The following is a 4969-nucleotide window of genomic DNA, read 5'->3' as shown; positions in this document are numbered from 1 at the left end:
CCAAGGGCACTCCAGGCCCCTGCAGAAAGTGTTTGGAGAACCAGTCAGATCCTAACCGAGTCCGGAGAGAGGGAAATCGTGCCACACGGAGAAAGGGGGTGAGGTCAGTCCCTACAGAGGGAATGGCAGGTGCAAAGGCATAGAGGCACAACACGGGGCATTGCTTAGGGAAGCCAAGACCCACCTGCTAAAAACCACAATAATGTGGCTCAGCGCTAGGCTAGGTGGTAAAAGTGCTTTTTTTTATCACCATCCATCTCACATATGCCCTATGAAATAGGTGTGAGGATATTAGTTACTGTATACACAGAGCATTTAGCTCTGTCCCTGACACATGGAATATCTTATATAAATGCATGCTATGATATTAATAGCAATAACAATAATAAAAGGGGACCATGGAGGATTTTAGCAGGGGAGAGAAAGTATCAGCAAGGAATTTGGTTGGAAGGAAAAGGATCAGAGAAGTTTGGGATCAGAGGTTCTCAGCTGGGGGTGATTTTACCTCCCCCCTCCCAAAAGGGACTTAGTAATGTTGGGGAGGGGGGTTTCTCCTCGCCTCTATTGAGCAAAGGTTGGGGGTGCTACTCAACATCCTGCAATGCCCAGGACGGCACCCACCGCAAAGAAGCACCCAGCCCTGAATGGCAGTAGGTCCGAGGTAGAAAAACCCTGTTCAGATGAGGTGTGGGGGCTGTGGGAGAATGCAATACGGTGTCAAAAAGTATTTTCTGCAGGGCAGGATGTGGCTCAAGTGGTTGAGAGCCTGCTTCCCACATGGGAGGTCCCGGGTTTGGTCCCCAGTGCCTGCTAAAAACAAACAAAAACAAGCAAACAAACAAAAAAAACCAACTCCACATATGAGGTGCTGGGTTCATTCCCCGGCCCTGGTACCTGAATGAATGAATGAATGTTCTGCCACCAAAAAACTGACCTGAGGAGAGAGAGAAACTCCTGGTAGCCGGGTGCTTCGGGGCTAATTACTTAAACTAACTGTGCCTTACTGTCTTCCTCGGTCAAACAGGGGCAAGAGTAATATTGCATAAGGTTGCTTTGAAGTTTTAAAAAAGTTGATCAATTTAAATCACTTAGAACAGTGCCTGGACCTTAGTAAATGCCACAGCAATAAAAGTAACAAGAAAAAAGCCTGGGAGCGCCACACACACACACACACACACACACACACACACACACTCCCCGCCAACGAGCATCCGCCCCTCCCAGCCCACAGCGTGGTGGGGGCCGGGGGCAGCCAAGGCGCCAGCTGGGGCTGGCAGGGAGCGCGCCGGGCCCTGGTAGATGGCGGGCCCCAGGGACGCGCGCTCTGGCGGAATCAGAGGCCCAGCCTGTTCCTTGAGTGGGTGCAGATGTGCGGGAACCCCCGCCAGGAAACGTGCACCCCGCTCCACTCAGCCGCGGATCACAAAGCGCGGGCAGCGGGCCGGCCCTTCAGTCCCGTTCATTTGTTTCAGTAACATGAGCCCAGGAGAAGGAAGGGAGGAAAGCGAGTGGAAAAGAGAGACGGCGAGTCCAGCGCAGCGAGGCAGACCAAGGCAGAGACTGGGAGAGACCGGCAGACTCAGCGGGAGAAGGAACGCGGAGGCGCGAAGGAGACCAGGAAAGAGAGACGGAAGGAGCTGGGGGAAGACACCGAGGGGCCTGAAACCAGGGCAAGAGAGAGCCGGGCGGATGGAGAGTTGCGAAAAGACAGAGGTTGCGAAAGAGCAAAAGGGAGAAGGAGCGCAAGTAGAAAAAGACCGAGAGGGAGCAAGAGCACTGTTTATTTCCTTGCAAACCCCTCGGTGCAGAGCCCAGCAACTCTCCAAGACTCCCCCAGTTTCAGCCAAGAAGCTGGGAACAGGGGAAGCGTTCCCGTTGCAGGTCTGGGAAGAAGCAGCATTGTTCCCATTATCGCTGGCCCTTCTCTGCTAGCTGGACAGTAGCCAACAGGAAATTCCTGGGACAAATCTTTCCACTCAGAGTCTTTTAAAACTTTTATTTATTTATTTAATTTGGGGTGTGGGTAGGAAAAAAAAAAAGAGCAAGAGAGAAAAAGAAAAGAGAAAGAGAGAAAAAAATAAATGAACCTGATATAAGGGGGACTTATCTAGCTGTGGCTCCAACCAGGCCAGGGGAGGCTCGGAGCCCATTGTGTCCACTCGGGCCCCATTCTTTGCCTGGAAGGATTTATGACCTCACACTCCCATGACATCACAGTGTGTTGCCATGGGCCCTGCTTTATTATCATAAACAAAGCGCTGTTCCTTGGGACACTGGCTGTCTGGGCAGGAGGTGGGGAAGGCTGTGTGTAATGTGTTTTCTTGGGAAGGCAGCTTGTTCGGAAGTCTGAAAAGCCGCAAAAATGGTTATACGTACAGTTTGCTCCCTGTAGCTGTGTAGCCTCTGGACAAGGCTCGGGAGGGGAGCACGGGGGATGAAGTCAGCTTCCCGCAGGACCCTTCGCTGCCAAAGAGCAGCGTCCGCAAGCTTCCCTCCCTGCTGCAAACAAGGCTTTCATTCATTCAGTACAAATGCCTGGAGTGCCTAGTATGTGCTAGGCACTGAGGGGTCTGGGTTACGGATCAGTGAAAAACCCAGATACGGGCCCTGTCCTCTCAGACCCTGCTGAACTCACCGGATACACAACTCGATCTAGAGGCATGTGTAAAATTGCAATTCAAGGTAAGCCTGCCGGAGGAAGCAGACCAGAAGTAAACATGAGAATCACAGAGGGGGGAGGCTGCTTAGATGAGCTATCATGGAGGGCCCCTCGGGGGAGGTGACAATACCTGACAGAAGAAAAGGAGTCAGCCGGGAGGAGTGGGAGCAGGTGGCAGAAACTATGGGAAGGACGGCCATGCCAGGCAGGGTGCCCTTCAGGATTTCAGGTGGCACCTGGGGCCTTTCTCTCCATAGGGTATTCCTGGACAGCAGATTCAAGTAAGGGGGAGTCCTCACTGCCTTGGGCCTGAGCTGAGTAAAGCTTCTCGAGCCGAGCCTGCTTCAGTAAAGCCACCAAACCACCATGTCCAGCCCCGAGGAACCCTGCCGAACTGTCAGATCCTGCACTTGGTGAAAGCAAATTAGCCAGGAGCAGAAGCACCTGTAGGCCCTCGGCGTCAGCTCTTCCTGGCATGAGTCAGTTGTGCACATAAGCAGATTATGCGCTTCAGCAGCAGGCTAGAGAGGGGGAGGGGTGGGGGGAGGAAGAGAACCATATGGGACAGGTGTGCGCCAGGCCAGAGGCCAGGCAGGGGACAGGCGGGCAAGCCACTCCTACCCCAGCCCAGGAGAGGCGTCCTGAGGGAACAGGGACCCTGGATGTAGAACAAGAGGACACCTTCCAGATCATCAGTGATGGGAACCGATGGGGACAGAGTCCCTGAGAGGTGGCCCAAGGTGGCAGTGGAAGTTAGGGGCAGAGGAGGGTAGGCGGTCGCCAGGCATCGGCCCTGGAGTCAGGCAGAAGAGGGCTTGAATCTAAGCTCTGCCCTCATTTGTTGTGGGACCTTGGGGCGTTCACTTCACAGCTCTGAGCACCCATCCCCACTGTAAAATCGGGAAGATGCACATAAAGCACTTCGCACAAATGCAGCGTAGAGGTTGCTCTTTTATCCCTACTCTTCCAAAACGCATCTGTTAAACCATGCCAGGCATCGTGCTTTGACGTTTCATACACTGGCTCATTGCACTCTCAGGGCAGCCCCAAGAGGTAGATATCACCGTCTCCATTTTATAGATAAAGAAACTAAGGCCAAGAGAGAATAACTTGCCAAAGGTCCCAAAGCCAGGTGTCAGGGCCAGTCCCCAAACCCGGCCTGCCTGACTCTGAGCAGAATCTGTGTTCCCAGCCACTAAAGCTTAGCGGAACCTGGGAAATGGGTGGGAGGCAACGGGGGTGGTAGGGCTGACATGAGGAATGCCTAAATCGCACTGACCCTCTGACATGGGAGCTAGGGAGGGGTGAAGCCTGCAGGGTGACAAGAGCTGACTTGCCCACCAGTGTGTGCCATGGCATACCCGGGGCACGCAGGAGAGGGGAGAGAACCCCGTCTACACGCAGAGGTTGTTACCAACTGTGTGAACCTGATTTTTCTGTACAATGCACATCTTAGGCTTCTCCAGAGTAGGATAAGTGAGGCTGGGATGTTCCCGGTACACACACTCGTAACTTAGCTGGGTCCAGCTGGCCACAGAAAAAACATCCAGGGGAGCTGTTGTAGCTCAGTGTTTAAGTGCCTGCTTCCCGCCTGGGTTCAATCCCTGGTACCTCCTTAAAAAAAAAGCATCATGGGAAGCGGATGTGGCTCAACTGATGGAGCATCCGACTACCACATGGGAGGTTCAGCATTCAAACCCAGGGCCTCCTGACCCGTGTGGAGCTGGCCCATGTGCAATGCTGATGCGCGCAAGGAATGCCATGCCACACAGGAGGGTCGCCTGTGTAGGGGAGCCCCACGCACAAGGAGTGCACCCATCAAGGAGAGCCATCCCGTGCGAAAAAGCACAACCTGCCCAGGAGTGGCGCCACACATATGGAGAGCTGATGCAGCAGGATGACGCAATAAAAAAAGACACAGATTCCTGGTGCCGCTGACAAGAATGCGAGCAGACACAGAAGAACACATACAGAGAATGGACACAGAGAGCAGACAATGGAGGGGAGGGGAAGGGGAGAGAAATAAATAAACCTTTAAAAATAAACAAACAAACAAAAAGCATCTGTATGGCTGGGAAGTTGGGGGGTGGGTGGACAATTAGACTAGGAGTCAGGAGTCTCAGATTCTAAGGAAGTGTCACATTTAAGGACTCCTACCCTTGTGCTGAGCACTTGGCTGGCCTTGCTTTAATTTTCACCACCCATTTTACAGATGTCAGAACTGAGTCCCGGAAAGATTCCAGTCCTGGCTGTGTACCCCTACCTAAGAATGTGATCCCTCTGGGTCTTCCTTTCCTCTTTAAGAAATGA

At 53.0% G+C, this 4969-nt stretch overlaps 1 long non-coding RNA gene across 1 annotated transcript; it reads left to right on the top strand.

Moving 5' to 3' along the window:
- Positions 1–1323: 1323 nt before the first annotated feature.
- Positions 1324–3590, top strand: LOC131274569 (uncharacterized). The gene is made up of 2 exons (XR_009181823.1): positions 1324–2682; positions 2917–3590. It is a non-coding gene; the product is annotated as an uncharacterized lncRNA (long non-coding RNA).
- Positions 3591–4969: the final 1379 nt, after the last annotated feature.

This window comes from Dasypus novemcinctus, chromosome 19, assembly GCF_030445035.2.
Source record: "Dasypus novemcinctus isolate mDasNov1 chromosome 19, mDasNov1.1.hap2, whole genome shotgun sequence".
Classification (NCBI taxonomy): Eukaryota; Metazoa; Chordata; class Mammalia; order Cingulata; family Dasypodidae; genus Dasypus; species Dasypus novemcinctus.
Note: the sequence above shows the minus strand (reverse complement) of the source record. Positions and strands in the feature narration are given on the sequence as shown.